Source organism: Pipistrellus kuhlii, unplaced genomic scaffold (assembly GCF_014108245.1).
Source record: "Pipistrellus kuhlii isolate mPipKuh1 unplaced genomic scaffold, mPipKuh1.p scaffold_m20_p_2, whole genome shotgun sequence".
In the NCBI taxonomy this organism is placed as follows: domain Eukaryota; kingdom Metazoa; phylum Chordata; class Mammalia; order Chiroptera; family Vespertilionidae; genus Pipistrellus; species Pipistrellus kuhlii.
The window spans coordinates 162,552,262-162,576,945 of NW_023425515.1; positions in this window are offsets into that span (position 1 = coordinate 162,552,262).

A 24,684-nucleotide genomic window follows, 5' to 3' on the forward strand; every position below is an offset into this window, starting at 1 on the left:
TAACCCCGCTTCTCTTTAGGAATTATATATTGTAATACCAGAAGCCCAATTCGTGCACTGAGGGGGGCGGGGTGTCCCTCAGCCCAGCCTGCACCCTCTCCAATCTGAGACCCCTCTGAGAATGTCCAACTGCCGGTTTAAGCCCGATCCTTGTGAGTTTGGGCCTAAATCAGCAGTTGGACATCCCTCTCACAATCCAGGACTGCTGGCTCCCAACTGCTTGCCTGCCTGCCTGCCTGCCAGCCTGATCTCCCCCCTAACCACTCCCCTGCTAGCCTTATCAATGCCTAACTGCTCCCCTGCTGGCCTGGTCATTCCTAATTGCCCTTCCTTGCCAGCCTGGTCACCTCTAATTGCCCTCCCCTGCAGGCATAGTCACCCCCAACTGCCCTCCCCTACAGACTTGGTCCCCCTCAACTGTGCTCCCTTCCCTGCAGGCCTGATGGCCCATAATTACCCTCCCCTGCCAGCCATCTTGTGGCAGCCATCTTTGACCACATGGGGGTGGCCATTTTGTGTGAGGGTGTGAGGGTCAATTTGCATATTACCTCTTTATTATATAGGATAATGTTATATATAAAGAGAGAATCATAGATAGACAGACTTTTCATTATTATATGCCCCTAACTCACAGAATTTACTTCCTAGTATCACTATTTTTGCCATGTCCAAAAGTCACAATTTTTATATCACTGTCATAAATGAAAAACCAATATTCATTACTAAGAAAAGGTAGTAAATATAAAGCTAATTATATTGAAAACAAAACAAATCATTAAATTCTAGAGAGGCCCTGGCCTGCCAGAGTTCTGAGTCTGGAGCCTGCCCCCTCTTTGGGAAAAATCAAGTGTTACAGGGATGCTCCAGACCAGTGCCACGCCCACGCGTGTGCACCTCTCGCTGCAATCAGATAGACTGAAAGAGGAGTGGGGTGGAATCTACGTTCTCCCTGCAAGAGGCAGTGCTGTTCAATGCTATACTCTTTGCAGTTAATTTGTTTGACAAACATTTAGCATGGACTGGGTGTCAGAGGCTGTTCTAAAAGCTTTTAAAGAAATTAACTCATTCATTTCATTTAATTTGCATTATGTCCCTATATAGTATAGCATTATTCCCATTCTAGAGAATGGAAACTGAGGCACAGAGAGGTTCACCACAAACCACCTTACATATCAGCAAAAACCATGTGTGCTTTGGTGTCCTGGCACTCCTCCCACCACTGTCCAGGCCAGAGCTGCAGAGCCATGGCCCAGGGACCCGGTCACACACGCCGTTCTGGACAACTGCAGGCTGGGCCCGTAGGCCCCAGCCCAAGCCAGAGGTGGCATCTGTGGGTGGCCCCCATCAGGCCACTCCTTCAGGACCCTCTGATGTGTTCCATCAGACTGAGCGTCGGATTCAGCCGCTGGTGTGTGACAGTTGGATGCCAATCCAGAGAAGAGTTTTCAGGAGGAGAGAAGGGAGTGGGGTTTCTTTTATTTGTTTATTTGTTTAGTGAAGAAATATAGGAATTAGGCGTTGATTCTTTTCTCTGTTAACTATTCTTGAAAGAAGTCACTGAGGACCGATCCAGGTGCCCCTTGAAGATCAGGTGGCAGGATCTGAGGAGGTGGTGGGTTCCCTTGGCACAGGGAGCAGCACTGATGGATGCAGATGGGGCCTGTGCAGAGATGAGGGGTCATCTGCCCAGGGCGTCTGTGACCAGCTGCTTCTGCAAGTGCAGCCAGGTCACCTGAAGGGCCCACTCAGCAGTTCCACCCTGGAGAGTCCATCCTGGTTCTGACCTTGGGGTGTAAAATGGGCTTCAACCTAACCACAGCCTACAGAGGGAGATGGGAGCCCTGCATCGTTATCCTATACTAGAGGCCCAGTGCACAAAATCCATGCTCTGGTAGGGTCCCTAGCTGCTGCAAGCCACCTGCCAGGTACTCCTTTCCTTCCCCCAGCTGGCCCCGACTCCTGGTAGAACTCCCTAAATATTGTAACTCCCAGTAGAGGAGAGAAATTGTATATTTCACTTTTATTATATCCTATGTAATAAAGAGGTAATATGCAAATTGACTGTCACTTCAACACACAAGATGACCACCCCCATGTGGACACAAGATGGCCAGCAGGGAATGGCAGTCCGAAGTGACCAGGCCTACAGCAGAGGGCAGTTTGGGGGACCAGGCCTATAAGGGAGGGCAGTTGGAAGAGACCAGGCCTGCAGGAGAGGGCAGTTAGGGGTGTCCGGGCCAGTAGGGAAGGCAGTTAGGGGAAATTGGGCTGGCAGGGGAGCAGTTAGGCATCAATCAGGCTGGCAGGGAAGTGGTTAGGGTGATCAGGCTGTCAGGCCGATACAGGTTAGTGGAAATCAGGCAGGTAGGCAGGCAAGCAGTTGGGAGCCAGCAGTCCTGATTTGTGAGAGAAATGTCCAATTGCCTGTTTAGGCCTGGTCCTACCGAGAAGGCCTAAGCAAAATTTTTAGCAAAATATCTTTTTTCCTGGACAATTTTATTCCTCAGTTATGGCCCCACTGCCAGCTTTCTGGGCCAAACTCTCAACATCTGTTGCCATTGTCATAACGGCCAGCAATTCATTCCAGAACAGAGGTCCTAGGTGGAGACACAGGGCATGCAGAGCTGTAAGATAACTCGAGGTCAACATCTGACACTCTGTGTGATTTTGGATACATTCCTGCTCAAATTTTCTCCCTTGAATAATGAGGTAGCAGGTGGGCAGGAAGCTGAGCACTAAAGTTTCCCTCCCTAGCCACTTCAAACACCTTCCAGTTCCCGTCACACCCTGCTGAGATCACACCCTGCTTCCTCTGCCTGGGAGCACCCCACCATCCCTGGCCTTCCTGGCCAGTCCCTACATTACCTGTGAAACTCAGAGCAGAGTGGCCTCCTCCCCAGTCCATCTATTTTTACACTCAGGGCACTAGAGTATAATTTATTGATTTGAACATCTGTTCCCCCACCACAGTGAGAGCTCCTCAAGGGCAGGGATTGTACTTTATGAAATTGTTTCCCCAGGCCCTAGGTCAGTGCATGGCCCCTGGCAGGTGCTCAGTGGGTATTGGATGGATTAAATTAAACATAATTTAAAGTCATCTGCTAAAGTTCCCACTAATGGCAGGACTAGGACTGGAACCCAGATCTGGGGATGCCAAGTCCAGCACATGTCATCTCTCTGCCACTGCCAGGGGTGTCCAGACCAGCTGCTTTCACCACTGGGGGGTAAAGGGGGCGGGGGAGAGAGAATGTCTGGGGAAGGAATTGTCTGCAGGAGCCAGGCTGCCTAAGAAGGGTCTTCGGGATGTCCAGAGCCTCTGTCTTGCTGGCATTGCTGCTCACCTGTTTCCTTCCATTGTCTCTTCTCAGCCCCCTATAACCCAGCCCCTGGCTTTTAGGGGGGTTGAAGTCAAGCTACCCTTTTCCCCTTCTGCTCCTTTCCCCCAGACCTATAAATACAGTAGGAACCTAGCTTTCTGAGTGAGGTAGGAGGAGACAAAGAGAGCCACCCTCCCCCATGCCTGTCTAGTGCCCAGTTCATATTTCTGCTGCAACTGTATCTAAATTTGCAAATCGTCACCCCACGCCCCACCATCATGTGTCATCTTTTATGCATGGCCACCTCTGCCGTGCAGCTCGGTCAGTTGCTACGCAACCAACGAAGGCGCCGCGGGGGCCTGACATTAGTGAAAGCAAATTGACCAGAGGAGCTCTCATCCCGCATGCAAAACAGCCAGGGCCTCCCCGAGCCCCTCTCTTTCTATCCAGGCCCAGACCTCTGGACCACAGACCCCCCTGGCCGCAGCTGCGGACACTGGTGCTCCTACTCCTCCAGGAAAGGCTGAAATCTGGCGGGTGACAAGAGCCACCTCCAAAGGGAAAGGAAGGGCCAAGGGCCTTCAGGCTCTAAAATTCTGAAGCTCCAGTGGGACAGACACTGGCTCCTGCGGGGAGGGAAAAGAGCCACTATTCATTGAGTGCTTACTATGTGCTAGGCATGGTGAGAAGTGTACAATGCAAAGAGCTCTAGCTCCCTGGATTCCAGCCCAGCTCCACCATTTCTCAGCTGTGTGATATGCATGCAAATTGTTCATCAGGACTGAGACCCAGCCTCTGAGACAGACTGCCTTCACACATCTCGCAGAATGATAAAAGGCTGGGTAAGGAGCTGGAGGGGGGAGGGAGGCCCTTAGAGCAGCAGGGGTGAGAAGATGAGAAGAAGGGGAGGATACCTACCCTGTTTCCCCGGAAATAAGACAGTGTCTTAAATTAATTTTTGCTCCCAAAGATGCACTAGATCTTATTTTCAGGGGATGTCTTATTTTTCCATGCGCTAGGTCTTATTTTCGGAGGATGTCTTATTTTCGGGGAAACATGGGTAGTATTGGAGGCCTCTGAGCCTCCTGATGGGAGAAACAGAAGAAATTAGAAGCTGGCCGCTCTGGTCTCCCCTTCTGCCCAGCCCCTCATGGCCCCCGCCCCCCAGGAACTTGACAATTTCCACTTGAGTAGACACCCTTTTGCACTGGGAGGCAGCATGTTGTGCCAGAAAGAGCGAGGGCTTTGGAATGAATTAGAACCGGCCTCAACTCCTCAAATCCTGGCTCTCGCCTTTCCGAACTATGTTACTGTGTGCAGGAAGTTACTTCTGTATTTTGAATTTCAGTTTTCCAATCTGGTAAAATGGGCATGAGGATACCTATCAATCTATGCCACTCTTTTCCCCAAAATTCTTCAATGTCTCTCAGTTGTTGGAGGAACAACTCTGCTTTCTTAGCCCCAACCTGCCTCACCCACCTCTCCAGCCTCTTCCTTTCTTCTCCCTTCATCTCTGCTCATTGATGAAGCAAACCCTTGCCCCAGCTGTTTGCTTTTTGAAATCTAAAAATAAAATAAAATTTAACTCTAATAGACAAGCCTGCCCCACCAGACCATTTCCCTTATCCCTTGAAATTTCCCAGTGAAAGAAGAAGCAAGGGAACCAAAAAGTGATATACACCCCGTGGAGAGTTTGAGAAGCTTTCCCAAATTTTATGGCCAGATCTCGCAAAGCTCCGTCACCTGGTGAGAAATGCCATTCTAGGCTCCTGGAAGCTTAGGGCTACATCTCACCCTGAGGATGGAGGCAACCTTAGAAAGCACAGCTCAGGGACATACTGACCAGACATGGTTTTAGGTGCCATAACATCTTACTCATGACCGATGTTTAACACTTCACAACCATTAATCACCTACTTAACAACTATTTGTAAACATGCTAACAATACTCTCAATTTTCTCACAAATCAGTGAGGTAGCTATTGCCCCCAGTTGCTGAGGAGGAGATGGAGGCTCAGAGAGGAGAAGTGGCACGTGCAAGGGCACACAGCAGGTTGGTGATGGTAAAACTGGGGCAGGTGCACAGTTCTACGTGAAAATGGGCTGTGAGTCTGTAATATATGGACTTTGTCTGTATCACCAATCATCGTTAACACTTTAGACTGATGTGCCCATTTTTAAAGCCTACAAATTACCAGGGAAAGCCATTTACCTATTTCCTGTCCATGCAAAGCCTTTGCCAAACTTAGGAAGAGACAGCGTGGAGGTGCAGAAAACACTGCTGGCTCAGCTGTGTGCCCCCAGGTGAATGACTTCATTCCTCTGAGCCTGAGTTTCCTCTCTGAATGGGAAGTACGGTTAACTGTACACCCTCCTCAAATGTCTATTCTGCAGGGCAAAAACGATACAGCCCCCAAAGTGCTAAACTATGAAATCTTGTCAGGTATTAGTGTCCCCTTAACTGGCATTTCTCCAAACCAGGGATTTATAACCTGTTTCTGATGTGCGTGCCTCTTTAATTATTCAATGTTGAGAACTGTGCTGTCATTGTTATTGTTTAAAAGGAGACGTGCCAATTGTATTGCCTTTGAGTTGTATTGAAAAGCATTTCTTCATTATTTGGACTAATTTCTAAACAAATTAAAAACTGTTGTAGCAGTCAAGCTCCGACTGCTCCATCTATTAGATTCAGAAGATGGCAAATTCCTTAAGCACAGATATAAACAATTATGGTAGCACAATCTGATTTTATAATTGATTTTCTGCCTGGGAAGGCATAAGTTCTCCTTCCTGATTTCTTTTCCCTCAAGTTCCTGATTGTTCTCCTACTTCTGGTAGACCCTTAGTTAAGCAAAAGCAGATTCTGTTACCTGGGGTTCTGTTGCATATAACATGATAAATCTTCTTTCAAATGTCTTTTGATAACAGAGATGGCCAGGGTAGAGGAAGTCAAGATGTTCCTTTATGATCTGCCTCATACATTCCTGTTTCTTGCTCAGCCACGATAAACACATTTTCATTAGGTCACTCAGCAAACCAGCCCTGGTCAGCAGCCTGCAGAGGCCCTCCTGTGCCAGCCTGTGTGGCAGACTTGCCTGGGTTGGGGGGAGGAGGGGAAGACAGCTCAAGGTCTGATAGAGAGGTGAGGCTGAAGCAGGTTAAATAAAGAGAACCAACATGTATGCAAAGGACTGCTTAAATGCCAAAAGCATTGGCTGGACTGAGTCCCTTATGAAATGATGGGCCTATTAAACGGATCCAGGGTCTAGTCTATGATCAAGATCAGAACTCAGTCTGGGGCCATATTTATAGCTCAATATACAGCCATTCCTCAGGCTGGGACTAAGGTCAGGGCTCAAGTTGTGACCAAGATTAAGGCTCAGATTATAACCAGGATTAGGGCTCAGTCTCTGTGGCCAGGATTAGGATTCAGTCTATAGCCAAGATTAGGGCTCCATATAAAACTGAGGTCTATAGCAAGTCTCTGGCTAGAGCCAGGCTAAATTCTCGTCAGGATCATGGCCCAGTTCGTGATATGTCAATGTGATTCATAAATGATTTAACCTAGTATCCACTCCTGGATTCCATAGTCTAGTCAGGGAGACAGTAAATTAAAATGACTCTGTCAACTATTAAGAGTTTTGAATGAGATAATAGGAAATAATAAGACTAAAAGAGAGGAACTGGGCATCCAGTCTGGGAGACAGGAAATGCCTTCTAGCAAAGGTGATGCTAGACCTGTGATGCCAGAAGAACCTGAGCAGCTCATTGCAATGTCCTTTTCTGTATCACTGTTTTGAGCAGGTGGTATCCTTCACCTTGTGGTTTTCCAATTGCTCCCAGCACTGTGTTGTGTACAATGTTTGTTTTGGGATACACTTGTATTTCCTCTCGCCAGCAAGGTCCTAAAGAATGCAGTCTTTTTCAACCTCCATACTTCCTACTATTACCTGTCCACCATTCAGCTGCTTTGTCTAGCCCTGATGCTAACTCCCAGGCACCTTTGTCTCTTTGGTTTGTTTAGATGCACTGGATTTCTATGCAGTGAATCACTTATTCCTTGTGCTGCTCATCTTAATCTTGTAACACAAAGGTGTAAATCCAGTAGCCCTCAGAGGAACCAAATGGTGAAGAAAACCAGACAGAGAAATTAAGGAAACCAAGGAAGTGTTGTGGCCTTGTACAAGTCATCCAATCCCTCTGAATGTCAGTTTTCTCACCTGCTCAATGAGGCTGAAACATGCCTTGCTTGTATGTGCAGAATGTTTTGTATATGCGATGAAAGAACTAATATAAAAGAACTCTGAGATGGAGAGGACGACAATATAACTCTCAAAGACGAAGGAGGCAGACGTACATTTTAGCTTCATGGGATTGGTTGATACTCACTGGAGTCCTAGGAGGTAAGGTCCATGGTCCCCTATGTGTGTTCAGAGCCTATGGATGTGGGGAGGGGATAGTATGGGTTTCTGAGCCACATTTTTGGAGCATAATCATAGTTGGTATGCCCATTGGTATATCAATGTATGCACCCACGTATGTGTCTTAGATTGTCTTTTTCAGAGGAGACCATAAGATGGGGATTCACATGTAAGTGATTTGTTAAGGAAAAGCTCCCAGGAGAAACCATTAAGAAAATGGGGAAAGCTGGACAGGAAGAGGAAGGAGCCAAACAGGGTGTGATCTCAGGTAAAAGTCCAAAGTTTAGGGGAACTCTGGAGTGTAAGTTGTCCCAACTTGAGAATGAAGCTGACAACCAGACAATCATTGGTCAACTCCCAGATACTCTGGCTACCTGTCAAAGTTGGCTAGTGACAGCATCCAGTCAGCTGAGGGCGGTCCATTAAAGAAAAGCCTTAGGTGCTGTTGAAAGCACAGGAAGTGAAGGGGTGAGGACCCAACTGAAGGGCACAGAGCACCAACATTATCTGCAAGATTTCCTATTTGTTTCCTCAGGCCTGTGTGTTCGTTTTCCAGCTTCTCTGACTATTCTTTCTTATTTTAGTGTAAGAGCTCCAATTTTTCTATCTTTTAAATGATGGCATTTCAGCTGCTTAAAACCCTTCCCTGGATCCTAACTGCCTGAAGAATGAACTCTAAGTCTTCACATGATTAAAAAGCCCCTTCATGATCTGTTCTCTACTGACCACCACAGCCCTTATCCCTCACAGAGCCCCCTCACTCTACCCCAGTCAAGAGTTTGTTGAGTATGGGGAGCCCTCAAACTCCCATAGACAATAGGGAAGACAGGGGTACAATAAAATCCAGGAGTTTGTGGGTATAAAGACAAGGTATATAACCAGCCTACGTTCAATGAAGTCTTCCAAGGGGAAGAATATGAAGGATATAAACAGGAAAGTAGAGAAAAGAATGATCCTAGCAGGATTTGCAGCATTGGGGGAAGGTAGAAAAATGGGCAGGAGAGAGTTGCTACAATTAACAAATTAAATATCTGCAAAATGAATTAATAAATGAATGGCTATATAGGCATTACACAGCCTGGGCTTTGGAATTCAAAAGCCTTGATTCTTATCTTTGCTTACTCACTGAGAAATATCCAAGTCATTTAACCACTTTGAGCCTCAGTTTCCTCACTTAGAAAATGAAGCTAATGAGAACATCTGAGATGATGAATGTAAAATTACTCTGTGTGCCACAAAACTCTGTTCAAATATTTGTTTTTTATTCATTCATTCCAAGGATGTTTTTAAATTCCTAAGCTATGCTTGGTCATGTGCTGGAAATTGACCCACAAATAAGAATTATATGGAAACTCTACTTGCAGGTGGAGAAGAGACAAGTTTAGGAGAGGAGACAGGGGGACAAGGAGAGGAGAAAAGCTTAGGTCATAATGAGACGAGATGCTGTAATCAAGATCTGGGAGCTCAGAGACAGCTCCATTGATTGTTACCTAATGAGGACAGTTTCCCAAAGAAGGTAAGATTTGTATAATTGGGCCCTGAAGGATAAGTGGGGATTTTGCCAGTTGAAGAAGGGGTCTAGATAGAAGGAACATATATGAAGACACAAATGTATAAAAAACAAATATGTTTAGAGACCATCAGGACTGGTCTGGATGGCATAGTGTATAAGGGATGGTGTTGGGACACAAGAGGGAATGGGTAAGTCTGTAAAGGTCAAATAATATAGAGGTGGTTTAAACAACTTTCTAAAGGTAATGGATACCTTCTTTGGATGAGAGTTCCAGTGATGCTGAGATGAGAGGAGTAGATGAGCAAAGACTATTTGGGGCCCAGAAAACAGAGTTGTGGAAACGTGTACCTTAAGAATTACAGAAACTTCTGGACTTTCACAATGATTATCACGAACACACAACCACACCACCACCTTGACCACCACCAAGCTTTGGTAATCTCCCCCTTAGACAACTATCTGTTATGGAAATGCCTGCTTAGCATGGTTCTTCTTGAAAATGCTGTTTCTATATCATGACAGTCATTACACAATAGTTCCCAATAAGATTTGTTATTTTACTTTCTATTGGCAGGATGTAAGATGAAACACCTTCTAATTATTCCTGAATATCCCCCTGAAGAGGTCTTTACCAGTTATCTATTGCTGTGTAACAAACCATCCAAAACTTAGTGGCTTAACACAACCATTTATTTAGCTCATGATTCTGTAGATTGGCAATTTGGGCTATTCTCAAGTGGGTGGTTCTCCTGCTGGTTTTGGCTAGGCTTATTCATTTGTCTGTGTATAGCTCTAGGTCAGCTAGAAATCTCTGTTTCTAGGAGTTAGCTGGCTGTCAACTGACGGTATCTGGGGTCAACTGAGCCTTGTGTCTTTCATTATCTAGCAGGCTAGCCTGGGTTTGGTCACATGTGGTAGTCCAGTGTTCTAAGAACAGCAAGAACAGACTGCAATGCCTCTTGAGGCCTAACTTAGAATTCTCCCAAAGTCACTTATTCTATGGGCCAAAGCACGAAAAAGCCAGTCTGATATGAACTTCACCTCTTGATGGGAGAATTTGCAGAATATTGTGGTCGTTTTTGCAATCTACCTTAAGGTTTATGAAATTTTTTCTATTAATCCTGGCATATGCAAGGAAGAAAAAGTGGAGGACATTCCTAAACAAGTTTTTGTTATTATTGTTTATTCAATTATTCCTGATAATCATAACATATACTGAGAACATGATGAACTCCCTTGTGTTTATTTATTATTATAAATTACTACTATTTATTGGGTACCTCCTATGTGCCAGAGATCAGTCAAATAATAGTAGGAAAAGCATACACATTACTTGTTCCTATGGAGTTTAGAGTCTAATAAGGAAAACATCTTAAACAAGTAACTATAACAATTTGATAAATATTATGCCTAAAATTTTACATCTTTATTCGCCCTTTTTATGATTTTTGTTTTTGGAGCCTTGATTTTTAAAGCCTTCCATAGGCCCAAAATTAAATAAATATTTACTTGTCCCATAGACTTTTTAAAAGAATGAAGGTGAACCCTGGCTGTAGGCCCACTTAACTTGGATCCTCAATAAACAAACCTGGCCCTAGCCAGAAGGCCAAGACCAAAAGAGGGGAAACCCAAGTTCATCACTAGACTCAGGGCATTCCAACTCCAGGCCATTTTCTATTACCAGATCCCCCTATGGGTTTCTCTCACAGGTGTTTTAATGTATAACCTGATGGATAATTGGATCTCTCAGTAGCATTTCACTGGGTTTCATTCAAATTTATATATAGATTAATAGATAGATTTATATATTTTACATTTACTAAATTATTAGGAAAATTGCCATATGCTATTAAATAAATCTACCCTGTGGAGATATATAATTAATAAATGAATATTAAAATACTAGAGGCCCAGTCCACCAATTCGTGCATGGGTAGGGTCTGGCTGGCCCAACCCAATGGGGGCCTACAGGGCTGGGCTGGTGCAGGGGAGGGGATGCAGGGGGCCAATAGAGGCTGGGTGGTAGTGGGAGGAATCACAGAAGGTTGGGGGGCTCATAAGGGTCAATTGGGCTGATTGGCCATCAGAGTATGTGTCATGTATCATGGCCCATCTTTCTAGTGCTCTGGTCACTTGGTTTTACATATCTAGATCATAAAAGAGAAGTTTTTTTAAGCTCCTCTCCTTGGAGGGTCTCTCTACTCCCAACACCCTATTGCGACCAGGTTGGTCGGCACTGGGCATAGCCACAATCACCCACTCTCTGTTACTCCCTCCCTCCACTTCTCTGAACATTGGATTAGTATTCCCTTGAATCATAGTGGTGAAATAAGAGCCCTGGGATTTAGCATCAGTGGCCTGCCATGGTCTGGGGAAATTCAGCTATGATGAGCTTCAGATAAAGAAGCTTACCTTGTGACCCAGCTCAGCTCCCTGGGGTTCTTAGCACTGAGGTTTGCAGTGAAAACCTTAGTTACCGTAATAGTAAAGCATGTCTGAACCTTCCAGTAGATTTGCTGATACCCTCCCATGCAAACATACCCTGAAAATATTGAAGGGTAGAAGGAAGGGAAGGGAGATTCAGCATGGTAGGGTTCAGCTGGGCCTGAGTCTCTCCATTATAGTAGCAAGCTGGTCTCACCAATATCACCAACATTCAACCTGGAATACTATAAAAAGGAGGCCCACTTCATTCATTAATTTGCCCAATAAATTTTGTCTCCTATGTGCTAAGCCCTCTGCTAGATGCCGGGGTTATAGCAGTGACCAATATAGACCTGAATCCATGCCCTCAGGAAGCAAACATTCTGGTTAGGGAGAGATAATAAAGGAAATGAATAAAAAGACAAATAAAGCTGAAGAGATGAGCTATGTCTCGGAAAAACTAGTTTTTAAGTGGTTGTGAAAAAAAGTCTCATAGAGAAAATGACAGTTGAGCAAAGACTTGTAGGTGAAGGAGGGAAACGTGTAGGGGTAACACAGAATAAACAGAAGAAATGAAGGGGGTAGCCCACACCAGAGGAAGTACACTGGGCAGGAGCTTAACACCTAAGCTTATCTGAGGAGGCCAAGGAAGATTTCCCAGGAAGGTGATGGCTGAGAGGGGACTTAGTGGTCAGCAGGAGTTTGCCTAGCAGGCACCTGTGGAAAGGCATTCTAGCAGAGAAAAATGTGTGTGCAAACTCATCATGAAGCCATGAAACATGTCTTAGGGTGAAACATAAAAACCAGATCCTAAGGGCTCAGTGACTCACTCGTGGCCACTTAGTAATAACAATTAAAAAATTAAGGTGAAAAGTGGTGAGTAGAGTCAACACTTAGTTAGCTCTTACTGTGTGTCAGGTCCTGTTAATTTTTTTGTGTGTTGATTACCTTAATCCTCACAACCCCATGAAGTAGGTACTGTTCCTAACCCCATCTTGCTAATGGGGTCAAAAAATCACTCAAGACTGCACAGCTTATAAGTGATAGAGATGAGCTTTGATGCCAGTGGGCTGGTTCCAGAAGCTACACTGGTCTTTGCAGCCTGTTCAGAATCCAGAACTGCATCCTTCTACTCCACCTGCTGCTTCTCTGGTTTCTAAAGGGCAAAGATCACTTGGTCCTGCCCCTGGTAAGATATGAATGTCCTCATTTGACAGCCTAGGTCCCTGACACCCAGGAGAGGTAAAGTTTGACAGCCTAGCCAAGTTTACCAGGTAACAGGGAGACCATTTCTGTATTCAGGGCATGTGGCAATATCCAATCCACTGTTTCTCAATCATTTCTCCATTATTGTCTGCCTAGGAAGTCTTCTAAAATAACGTTTTCTCTTAATTTTCCCCCTTCTCATGAAATTTTAATACCACAATATACTGTGTGACTGTTTATGTATTCTGTGTATGTCTGTGTTTTATTCATTTAAAGAAAGACTCAACCTTTTTTCAAGCCCCAACAGCTACTTTTTGCCCTCTTGGGGGTCATATTTCCTCCTTTGAAAAAACGGAATCTAGTCTAACCTTTTCATTTTACAGTTTAAGGAACTGATGCCAGAGAGGGCAAGGGATTACCTCAAGGTCACTTAGGTCAGACCCATGGAGTTAAGAGCAGATCCCAGAGCTCCTGGCTCCTCTATTCCACACAGCCTAAAATATAGCCCTGAGGCCTGTATACCTCCCCCCTCACTCTCCTTGCCTTTCCTTCCCCATCTCGGAGCTTCATTCAAACTCAGGCCCTCAACTTTCTAAGAGCAACATTGTCTGCAAGTAAGGACCCAGGTGTCTCCTAGATTCAGCCATGGGCCAGTTCATCAGGAAGCCCACAGGGTCATCGGGGCTTCCTTCTCAGAGGATCACTGTGAAAGGACAAGCATTGTTCAGCTTAGGTCTCCACCATGGGGCCACCGATCACACCCCAGTTTCCTTGGAGGTTCAGTCTCATCACCTTTTCCAAATGCAAGCCAAGCACAAAACTACTGCAGCAATGAACAACAACAAAAATCAACTTGGAAATAATTAAACAGCAAGGCAGCCACCCATAATGATATTCTGTAGCACACTTTGGGGACAGTTTGCTGCAAAAGCACCCGAGCACTCCGGTTGTTTAATTAACATTGAAACGGCAGTTCCACAAGAACTAAAAACCCTGTTAATTTATGTGTCTCTTAATGATGCTCATTTAAATACTGTCAACTTTCTCTGGTTTAATATTCATGATTTTTAGTCATTAAAACACCATGATCAGCTGGGGGTGGGGGTTACTTATATACCCAGAAATCCAAACTGTCTGAAGACTGCAGTTTCCAAATTCCTACAATTCCATCCCTCCCCCAAAAAAACTCAGTTCCTTTGAGAAGCTGTAAACCAACTGGGGTGCTTTGGGAGCTGTGATCAGTACAAGGGGTTGAGTGTAGTTTTATCATTTACTGCCCACTTCCCCTTCAAAACCAAGCAGGCCAGTTCTCCTTGTCAGCAAAGAGCTGAGGAGCTCAGCTGGCAAATGCAGGCTCTTGATATGCATGAAGAGGTCAGCTTCAAACCCCAGGGTGTTCAGAAGTATTTTCAATCAGGGCTAGGAGACACAGTTACCCTGTCATCTATTTCCGGAAGAGAAGGACATTGAAGGCCGGTCAGGATAAGCTACCGATGAGGTGAAGTGACATAGGGTTCAGAAGGTATGGATGCCCTTGTAATAAACATGCAGAGTCAATGCAAGGCCCCACCAGGAGCTTTATGCACACGATGCAAACTATGGGTGCGTCCACACAGAAATGCACAGACTCAACACACACAAATACAGACACACATGCAAACTCTCTAAGAGCATGTTGAAATCATTAAGGAGAATTCGAGTCAATCCAATTCTAGATTCCCAGATTCTGACAACAGCCCACACACTGTGCTGGACTCTGTAGATTCCAAACTGATCCAGTAGGAGAGAGACAAAAGAATGGGCAAGGACCAAGAGTCATTCACCATGAGATTAGAGCCTGAGTAGATGAGGGCGGGAGGGTGCTGGAAGCACAGAGGAAGGGGCACATGCACAGGAAGTGGGACTGACATCATAACCCTGGGGCTGACAGTAGATACTTCTCAAATGCTAGTTCCCATCCCCTTCTCAAGGTCTGTCTCTGCAGGACCTCTTTGTAACCCTGGATTCTGCCTTCAATGAGCTAAAAACCAACTCTGAGGCTAAGTTAACTCTACCAGTATCTCTTTATTTATATACCCTTTCCTCAAGGCAAACAGACCATAGTGTCATAGGAGTTGACTGGAGCAGGAGATAGAGCCTGGACTTCAACACCACCCAGGGTGGGATTCCACTTACCATCCTTATGCCCCTGGACAATTTAGTTTATAAAAAAAATATGAAACACATAACCCATTGTCATGGGCAATTAGGGGGTGAAAGCCTGGAGGGGGGCGAGGGAAGGCTGGAGGGAGTTAATGGGGAGGAAAGGGGGGCATTTATAATACTTTCAACAATAAAGATTTTTTAATAAATAAAAAATATGAATCAGAGTTCCTCATTGGCAAACTTAAGATAACAGCATTAAATATTACTTTTATTTAAAATACCTGTTGCCCTAGCAGGTTTGGCTCAGTAGATAGAGCATCAGCTTTTGGATCAAAGGACCCTGGGGTTCAATTCTGGTCAAGAGTATGTACCTCAGTTGCAGGCTCCTGCCTGGCCTGGTCCCTGGTCAGGGTTCATGCAGGAGGCAACCAATCAATGTGTTTCTCTCACATCGATATTTCTCTCTGTCTTTCCCTCTCTCTCTTCCATTCTCTCTAAAAATCAATGAAAAAATATCCTTGGGTGAGGATTAAAAAACAAACAAGCCTGTTAATAGGTCTGTCTTCTCATTAGAATGTGAGCTACCTGAGGACAAGCACAATGATTTATGATTGTATTTTCAGGGCATGGCACATATTAGGGACTAGATCGATGTTAAACTGAACTGAATTGCTGATTTTATAAGGATGTTATAATGAATAAATGAAATAAAATATAGTAGGTTCTCAATAAATTACTTGTAACCAAAGAGGGTATCAAAGCGAGCTTCTATCTAGAGAGAGTTTGAATTTAAAGTGGACCTTGAAAGGTGATGTGAGGTAGACCAAAGAAAGAAGCATCTTAAGTTGAAAAAGCAGAGTGCACAAATAGCCAGGCCAGGGAAGCTCAGCCCTGCCTGTCTCCTCCTCCCACACCTGGTTCCACCCATAGACCTCCTAGAACACATCATGCTCTCTCACACCCCTTTTCAGTCCTCAAAATAATCTGTTCTCCCTCAATCACCCAACTCCTACCCAGGCTTCAAAAACTAGTTCTAAAGTTGCCTCTTCTAGGAAGCCTGCCCTGATTCCCAACCTCCTTCTAGTGCCCTCTCTAGTCTCCTGCAAGATCTCTGACCCAGCCTCATCACACGAAGTGGTCATCTGTTTAAATTCCTGTCTTCTCACTTGGAGGGAAAGACCTGCTTCTGAATCATCGCTGAATATCCAGTGCCCAGCAAAGAGCCAGGCACAGAAAAGTTTTGCCTGATGGATGAAAAGCAATCCAAGTGAGGAAAATGATTAGACAGTGTGGCCCTAAAATCCATGTTACAGATACAAATGTTAATAGTGGCCACCCACGCCAAGCCTGCTCTATCATCTCCCTTCCCAACCCCATTCAATTATCATCCATCAGAGCGGCCTATAGTCTAACGAGATTCTTTCCCATCCCTCCATCCTCTCTGCCTTCTCTATCCCCCTTCCTGCTGTCCCAGCTCAGGCCCCACCAGCTCTCCCTGCCTTGGGTTGCCTCTCCTGACCCCTACAATCCATTCTCTGCACACGCCAAAGAAATTGAGCTAACAACAAAACCCTTCCTCAGAAGGAAATCTCACTTCCCAACCTGACCCAGAAGGCCCTTCTGTGCTGCCAATCCCTCTTCCTCTCCATTCTGGTAGCTATAGCCTTTCTCTCTCTTACCTCCAGGACTTTCACCTGCTGCTTCCTCTGTCTGGGAAATGCTTTCTCCTCCTCACCTGCTCCCTTTCCAGGTACCATCTCTTTACCTTCTAAGTCTTGAATTTAATGTCACCTCCTCTAGGAAGCCATATCTGATGCCCTTCAGGCTGGGCTAGGCCCCCTCCTGTCTTCCCTGGGACACTGGATGATTGTCAGATGAGAGGGAAGGGGTTCAGGTGGTCAGGGGTAACATTATGGGCAGGGAGAGAGAGAGAGACCTCTTTGGGCATGCTCCTTCCTGGATTATTTCACTCTAAGCAGACCCCCCTTCCCTCCAAGCTGTCTTTGTGGGCTCTGCCAGGGGAGGGGAGCTGCCAGAGCAACAGCGCCTTCCCTCTGACCTTCTGCCTCTACAAGTTCCTGTGACTCACTGATGGAAAACATCCACCCCTTCTGGGCCTCTTCCTTATTTCATCACTTTAATAAATTAAGAACAGATTGAAAAGCAGGAAACATTGTCTCCCAGGTCCCAGCACCCACATTCCAACTCAATTACAGGATTTGTTTTTCTGGTCTGGCCAGAGGCAGCTGGGATGCGGCAGAAAGGGTGAGACAAAGAGTTCAAACCAAGAGGCCAGAGAAGGCAATTCAGATGCCACCTCAGTCACTGACCTCAGGGGCCTCAGGCAAATACATTTACTCTCTGAGCTTCCTCATCCAGGTCTGGAAAAGGGATGATAGCAATGACACATTCTTCCCAGGGTGGTGGGAGCGTGTCAAATGAGATAGGGAATACAGACATGCTCTGTAAATGATCAAGTCCTAGGCCGTGATCAAAATAGATTTTTGCTAATTCCCCTGGTTAAAGATTACATGGCATCAGGGCCCCCTCTTTCTCATAACTTGGTGCTGGGACTTTGAACCTGAACTGCTGAATTCCTTAAGGAAAGGTCTTTGTTCTCTGACTCCTCGAAGCAGCTGACACCAGGAAGCTCACTCTATGGATCTTTAGTCACATTTTTAACTGTTGTTCTTGTTGTCTTCAATTGATAGTCAAAGTACTTCTTGGGGTTGGCGGGGAAGGGGGGGGACATAGATCTTCTTGGGGAGTGGGAGACATAGCTTTGTTCCTGACTGTACCACTTGATTTCTTGCCAATTGCATCACTGGTGTGGCTTGCAGTTTCAGCTTCTCTATGTGTAAAATGAGGGCAGAGGGGGAATAAATTAATAGTCCTTGTCTTGATCACATCATAGTGTGGTGATTAAAATCAAGTTAGATCTTTTACAAGCTGTAAAGCTCTATACAAATGTAAACTATTAAGTGGATATTAATAATTCAATTGTTATAATAGAGACTACTAAATAGTGATGAAGAAGCTCTGCCAACTAGACGATAGCATCTCCCCTTCTTTGGGGAAGAGAGTTGCATGGCTTCCTTTGATCACATCCCTTGAGTGCCTTACAATCCATGATATTGGAAGTTCTTCCTTCTCTAATCCAATTAACTCATGCTTTTGTTGAGCCTTTCTCATTTTCTGCTCTCATTTGGAATGGAGAATAAGGTCACCATATCCTTTAAGAAAACATTCACCCAGTTTAAGACTATTCATAAGACACACTTCTTCCTTCTAACATGCCACCTGAGGAGAGAACATTGGAGGAGAGTGATCAATTTTGTTTTGGAAAGGTGGGTCAGAGATGCATACAGACCTTTCCACTGAGATACACAATAGGCTAGCTGAAAAGAAAGTCTAGAGGTTCAACAGAGTGCTCTGAGCCGAAAATAGTGGTTCGGGAGGTCTCAGAATAAAGGCAGCAGCTGAATAGCTTCAATCTTATTAAACTGCTCTCCATTTCCTGGCTAACCCATTCACTCTCATGTCTCTCTGTATTTGCTCCAGCTAGTCTCTCTGCCTAGAATATTTTTCCCCCTTATCCACACCTGATATCTTACACATCACCTCCAGAAAGGCCTCAATATTATAAGGGCCTTTTTACTTACCTTCAGCAGATTGTTCCAAGCTAGTTCCAGGCACTACACAAGAAGCTTTTCTAGCCCTATCCTATTTAGTCCTTACAACACCACTAACATACAACACCCTCACTTTATAAATGAGACACTAACTAACTAACCCATCAAAAGCCATGCAGGTACTTTTTGGTAGAACTAGGATTCACCCCAGGGTCTTTAAATGACAATGCCAGAGATTTTATTGCTCCAAGATTCTGCCAACTACTCCAACAGCAAGGGGTGTAAGGCTTGGGTAGACTAACTTCCAATTCTGAAACTCAGCCTCAGATAGCAGCCTGGCCTGAATTTAGGATGGTTACTCTGTCTTGGACTTGAATTGGTCAGGCAAATTAAGCTGGTCAGCAGCCAGGCCGCTCCCTTGCTTCCACAGGTTTCTTCAGAGATAGGGCTCCTTTGGAGCTGTCCGTGGTACTGACATGAATTCCATCTGCCAGCCTTGAAAGTGTACTGCAGTCTCCCCATATAGGCACTACATAGATTTGTCAGGGATGACACCTCAGTCATTTCCCATGAAATTTCCCCACCTCCAACATCTAACTGTGTTTTTCCCTAAGCCAGATATTCCCCTCCAAGTTACTTGTGGCTCCCATTGGCTTTCCAATTTGAAGAAGTCACTGTGGCATTCTCAGAGTTCTTTCTCAGAGATTTACTATGTATTGAGCACTGTGGTGATGGTTATATAAGCAATATCACTTATTACATGCTAATATACTACATAGTTTTGTTTATTAATTAATTGTATTTGTTATTCATTGTCTTTCCTCTATCACTAGAATATAAGGCCCATGGGGCCAGAGATTATTTTCTACCCACTAATTTCTCCCCAGCAACTAAGAAGTGCCTAGCACATAGTAGGTAGACAATAAAAAAATTGAATGATTAAATTAATTACCAAGTGATAGATAACACTCTGGTGGATGGAAAAGCCAAGGTGAATCTGATGTACTCCCTGAGTTGAGGGATCAGAGCTGACAGTCCAGAAGAAGCAAAGTTCACAAGATAGAGTACGGGAGAAAAAGAGAGAATTCTACATAGAGAGAAAGCCAGACATCTTTGAAGGTTTTCCCCTTAATTCTTGGATACATATGTGTGTGGAAATCACAAAAGGTTGGGGAAAACCCACCAGTGGCCAGCACTCACACAAGTTTGGAAATAGTGCCTCTTCCCACCAGCCAACTTAAAAAACATCTCATAATTCACAGGGCATTGGCTAGAGCAGGGGTGTCGAACTCAATCAGAGAAGGGGCCAAAATCTAAAATCCAGCCTAAATCGCGGGCCGAATGGTTTACTGAACAGTCATAAACTGACAATGTTAACCAAAAATGTGAATTTAAAATGAGTGGAACAATCTTTTCCTTAACAGTGCTGTTAACCAACTCACATGCTATCAAGCAAAACAGTAATATTGGTATCAAGCAAAACAGTAATATTGGAATGTACCTAAAATGCTCATTGTTTTGTTTTCTGGCTAGATGTCTGACACCGTTTTCCCCAGATCAATGAGTCAATGTTCGGTTTTATTTCTTGGGCTGTAGCAACCCGCAAAACAACATGGAGGTTGTCATCGGTAATGCGTGATCTGTGCTTGTTTTTGTTCAGATTCATTATTGAAAACATCTGTTCACAAAGATAGGTGCTCCCGAACATGGATAGAATACAGGCAGCATGAAGTCGGAGCTCTGGCATTGAGTCAGGGGGCAGTAGAGGGTAGAAGTCCTCAATTTCAACATCCTGAAACCTTGATTTCAGGCCACTGTCAGACTGAAGCTCGATTATCTCCATCTGAAGGTGATGGGGCACATTGTTGACATCAACTGTAAAAGGATTGGCAAAGATGTCAAAGCCTGAGTGCTGTGTTCTAAAGTCAGAGAAGCGCCGCTCAAATTCACTTAGTAAACGGCTAACTTTGGTAGCCAGCCGACTGCAAGGAAAAGTACCAGAAATAGTGGTTGAGATACTCAAACAAACGGGAAAGTGGGCAAGATTGTCCTGTTCCAGTTGGGACTTCCATAGTTGAAGTTTACGCTGGAATGCTGTGATCATGTCAGACATCTTCGTGATGACTTGTTTGCGTCCCTGCAGCTTCAGATTCAGTTGGGCGAGATGCTCGCATATGTCACGCATCATAGCAAAATCACATAGCCAGGCGGGATCTGACAGTTCAGGCAAGGGCTTTCCTTTACTTTCCATGAAAAGAGCAATTTGTTCTCTGAGCTCAAAAAATCTTTTGAGGACTGCGCTCTTGCTCAGCCATCTTACTTCTGTGTGGTATGGCACGTCTCCATGCTCTGCACCCACCTCCTGTAAAAACGGCTGGAACTGGCGATGATTCAGGCCACGTGCCCGTATAAAGTTAATAGTTTTAATGACTGTGGTCATTATGTCATTCATGTCAGAACTTTTCCACACATAGCCTCTTGGTGGATAATGCAATGATAAGTAATCAAGGGTGTGTGGCAGTGACTTTTTTGCATTCTTTCCTTCATTAGTCCAACCAAGCCTTTCTTTTCTCCGCACATTGAAGGTGCGCCATCGGTAGTTAGCCCCACCAACTTTTCCCAGGGTAATTTAAAATTATTTATAGATTTCTCCACAGCCTCAAATATATCTCTACCAGTCGTCGTCCCATGCATGGCAGCTACATCCAAAAGTTCCTCAGTGGCAGAGAGGTCGGTCTTCGTAGCACCTATAAAGATGGACAGCTGCGCTGTATCAGTGTTGTCTGTGCTTTCATCGATAGCAAGTGAAAAAGCGAGATAACTGCATGCCTGTTCGGCCAGCTGTGATGATAGATTTCCTGAGAGTTCTTGAACTCTATCTGCAATGGTGTTTCTTGACAAACTGACATTTTGAAAACTCTGTATCTGGTCTGGGCATACTTGCTCACACACTTTTAGCATGCATTGCTTCAAAAAGGCACCCTCTGAAAAACACCTTGAAGTACGAGCAATTTCTTCAGCCACTATAAAGCTTGCTTTCACTGCAGCATCATTTTTCGCTGTAGCCTTTGTAAACATTTGCTGCTGTGATTGTAGTTTGCCTTTTAGTTCTTTAACAATTTTATGCTTTTCTTCCAAAGTATATTTGCCATACTTAACATTATGTTTGGTGTCAAAATGACGACGTATATTGTACTCTTTCATCACCGACCCTGTCTCATAACACAATATACACACTGGTTTGCCCTCTCTAAGCACAAACATGTATTCATTTTCCCATTTGTCATTAAATTGTCTGCCTTCACCGTCAACTTTTCTTTTCCTGGACATTTTGGGATCAATATTGGCAGTAAAAGATGAAGTTTATTGGAAATCTGCGTTAGAAGGAAAAAGTTGAAAACTGCACAGGGATAGCTTGATTTGGCAGATGGAGTGGAGAAAAAAAAAGTCAGTCAATAAATGCCTGGCTGGGTACAGATAGAAGATTCTGTTGCGATTTTTATGCCTGCACTTTATGCCAGGAACTGGCAGCTTCTGCTGTGTATTTTTTATGCCCGCACACTCACTCTCTCCTCTGCTCTGCCACCCGCACAACCACATCGGATGCAGGACTATAGGTCACGCCTCCTGAATCTCGCGTGACTTGTTATCTATGCGCATGCGTAATATCAATAGATAGCAAGTACAGCGGCCGGCGAGGCGGCCGGCGAGATCACAAGCCTCCTATGTCACCGCGCGTCATTGTGATGGAACGCAGCGGAGTGCAGTGATGACAGCGCAGTGTGGGCCACACTGCAAGGCTTGGCGGGCCGGATTTGGCAAAGCGGGCCTTGTGTTTGAAATGTGTGGGCTAGAGCATTCAGAAAGGCTTTGTCTCAATAATAGTGAATAATTAGCTTTAGACTAGAAGTTCCTTTGGTCCAGCCTTTAAAAAAAAGCTTAAAGTCAAAACCCAAAAGGATCAAACTATTTCCATGTAACTTAATTGGACTTCAGAATGATGCTTAGGGATACTTAAAGAAATGAAAAATATATCCAACCCCCAAGGTAAAAATTTACAGTATCTGGAATCCAATCAAAAAGGCAGAAAAATATGACCCATATGGAGAACATCAATCAGAACTTACCCAAAGCTGACCCAGATATTAGAATTAGGAAACAAAAACATGAAACATATTATGATTATATTCCCTGAATTCAAAGTGTTAAATAGAGTTATGAAATATATTTAAAAAGACCCCAATTAAACTTCTAGAGGTGAAAATTAAAATGTTTAAGGTGAAAAATACATTGGATAAATTTGGATTACAGACAGATTAGACATAAAAATATTAGTGAACTTGAATAAATAGACGATGGGAACTATTTAAAATAAAACAGAAAAATAAAGGAATTTATTTTTTCAATTTACATTTATTGTTGAAAGAATTACAGATGTCTCCTTTTTCCTCCATTGACCCTCCATCCCCAGGCTTTCCCTGGACTATATGTCTGTTGACTATGCATATATGCATATAAGTTATTGGTTAATTTCTCCCTGAAATATGTCAGTCTGTTGCATGCTTCAATGTCTCTGGATCTTTTTTGCTCATCAGTTTATCTTGTTAATTAGATTTTACACTTAAGTGAGATCATCTGATACTTGTCTTTCTCTGAGTGTTGTATTCTACTTATCATAATGCTCTCCAGGTCCCTTCATACTGTCTCAAAAGGTAAGAGATTCTTCTTTTTGTACTGCTGCATAGTATTCCATTGTGTAAATAGGCCACAGTTATTTATAATAATCTATTCATCTACTGATGGGTACTTTGGCTGTTTCCAGATCTTAGCTATTGTAAATAATGCTGCTATGAATATAGGGGTGCTTGAGAAGATTATCAGTGACTAGTAGGACAATGTCAAGCAACCTAAAATATGTATAATTAGAGTTCATGTCAGAGGAGGGGGTATTGGAAAATTTATTGAAGAAATAATGACTGAAACTTATTCCAAATTTGATGAAAACTATAAGTTCACAAGAAAAGTAAACTACACGAGGACATATCATAATATCAAGACATCTCAAGATATCTCAAAACTAGTAATAGATAAATAAAAATTATAAAACAATCACAGGGAGAAAAGTTATATGTGGAGGAACAAAGATAAGGTGAAAACAATGTACAATGAACAATAGTGGAGCAGTACTTTTAAAATACAGAAAGAAATCTGTCAACCTAAAATTCTATACCTAGTAAAAATAATCTTTCCAACCAGAAAGCAAAATAAATCTTTTTTCAGACATACGAAGGTTGAAAGAATTTACCGTCAGCAGAACAGCAGCACCATAAGAAAAGTTCAGTCAGAAGGAAATGGAAACATGGATCTTCACAATACAGAAATGGCAACTGCATGAATAAATGGGTAAGATTTCTAAATTATTGTTTAAATCTCTCTAAAAGATTATTGACACTAATGGGTATAGAGTTTCAATTTTACAAGATAAAGGGTTATGGACAAAGTGGTGGTGGTGATTACACAGCATTATGAATGTATTTAATACCACTGAGCTATAAGTACAGTTAAATATGGTTAAGATTGTTAATTTCATGTGATGTGTATGTTACCACAATAAAAAAAAATTTAATAAGATAATTGACTGTTTAAACAAAAGTAATGACACTGGATTGTGCAGTTTGTAAGTAAAATGTATGACAACCCTAGCATAAATGTCAGGAGAGGGAAAATGGAAGTATACTATTATAAATTCTATGTGAAGTGTTCCAGTACTACTTGAAGGTCACCTGAGATGTTAAAGATGTATACATTAAACCCTAAAGCAACCACTAAAATGATGCACCAAAGAGTTAATAATCCAACAAGAGAGATAAAATGAAGTCATTTAAAAAAAATACTCTCATTCAAAAGATGACAAACATTAACCTAGCCCACTGTACATGTAGAATTTCATGAAATGTAAATGGCTCCCTGCCTCCCTGGGCCTGTGGAAATCATCCGAAGAGTATTCATCTCTCATATCTGGATTT